Genomic DNA, 1,713 nt, shown 5'->3' with positions numbered 1-1,713 from the left:
TAAAGACTAAAAATCTCACAAAGAAAAATAAAACAGAGATAAATAATACATTATCCATAGAAAAACAATGATTCAAATGACGAGATTTCTAATCTGAAATCGTGGAGACCAAAAAAAAAAAAAAAAAATCCTTTGGGAATAGCCAGGTGGTGGTAACAAGGTTTACATGCTCTAAAATAATTGCTAATTAAAGTTCTTCAAACAGAAAGGAAATAACAATATAAATAATTTATGTCAAGAATAAAGAAACAGCCCGTCACAAAATGAGGAAGGAAGGCTGGGAGGCAGGCCCATTGTGCCCCGAGCCAGCCTTGGTGTAGGGTTGGGAGGGGACATCTCCCCAGCCCTCTGTTCAGCCAGGGCTGCGCCTCTGGGCCCCCAGACCCCCATCATTCCTACACAACCCCATTCCTGGAATCTTCACACTGAGTGTGGGATCCTGAAACACTGCAACAAAATGGTGAAACCTAATGTGGCCATTCGAGGTGAAACATAATGTGACCATTTGGAGTCTTTGACACCCAAATCTCTCTCTCTCTCTCTCTCTCTCTCTCTCTCTCTCTGTCTCTCTCTCTCTCTCCCCTCCTTCTCATAATTCTCCTACCTCTCTCACTTTTTCTGACCAAGTGTGTCATCAGCCAGGACTTTCTCTCTAGATTCCTTCCAAAATACAACCACTGCCATCACCATCCCCTACAAGTAAAGCATGGATACCAATCAGTGGAGTTTTGATATTGGAATTCAGATTGGCCATCAGTGATGCAATGTATTGGTTTGGGTTAAAGAGTGCAGAAGAACTATTCTTAGAAAAAATTTGATCAGCTTCCTGTGTGGAAAATTTCCTCCACTATGAAACTCTAGAGCTCCCCAAAGACTTACTGTAGTTTCTTCTAACTGAGCTACTTCAATGGAAACTAGCTCATCTGTAGAGGCTGATTAGTAACCCTTCTGGGAAGCTTTAGCTCTGCATGGTCTTAGTGGTACAATGGCTAGTATAAACATGTGTTCAGGTACCCCTGGCTCTCTTACACATGGAGCAGTGGATGGAATGCTGGTCAAATGGACTACATGATCTCAATTTGAACACTTTCATATCAGAAGAAATGGCTCTCCATTTGGACAATGGTGGAACTGAAAGGATAACTTAGCCCAGTGTAGTGCTGTTAGTAAGACTCGCCAACTCACAAACACAACAGAATGATCTAAACTGCAAACATTTTCACACCCACCTTCAAGCTTGAAAGCCACTTGATCCCCAACATATACTATTATTGCAAAGGAAACATGAGGCCATCTTCCCTTGTTCACTGTTGAAGACAAGTGTATTCTATAGTGGTTGTCATAAAAGGAAGTTCTAGATATTTACACTATGATAACTGGTAACTATGGCTTTCTTAGAACTATAAAGCTAGGGGCACCTGGTTGGCTCAGTTGGTTAAGCATGTGACTCTTGGTTTTGGTGCAGGTCATGATCTATTAGTGGATTCAAGCCCCACAACAGGCTCTGCACTGACAATGTGGAGCCTGCTTGGTATTCTTTCTCTTTCCCTCTCTCACTACTCCTCATTCACCATGTCTCTCAAAATAAATAAATAAACTTAAAAAAAAAACTATAATCCTAGCAGAGGACATCTGATACTGTGTAGTCATTAGCAAGACCATCATAGGCAACTATATATCCATTCCAAGGTTAACAGTGACTTTATATTTATT

At 41.0% G+C, this 1,713-nt stretch overlaps 1 pseudogene; it reads left to right on the top strand.

Annotated features, from left to right (window-relative positions):
* The first annotated feature begins 617 nt into the window (after positions 1 to 617).
* On the top strand, positions 618 to 1,206 carry LOC124509264 (telomere attrition and p53 response 1 protein-like; annotated as a pseudogene).
* Positions 1,207 to 1,713: the final 507 nt, after the last annotated feature.

The sequence above is a fragment of the Lynx rufus genome, unplaced genomic scaffold (assembly GCF_022079265.1).
Source record: "Lynx rufus isolate CCGP_SWC_20201006 ecotype Redwood Valley unplaced genomic scaffold, mLynRuf1.p SCAF_14, whole genome shotgun sequence".
Classification (NCBI taxonomy): Eukaryota; Metazoa; Chordata; class Mammalia; order Carnivora; family Felidae; genus Lynx; species Lynx rufus.
The sequence above is the reverse complement of the archived record's forward strand: the minus strand, read 5'-3'. Positions and strand labels throughout refer to the sequence as shown.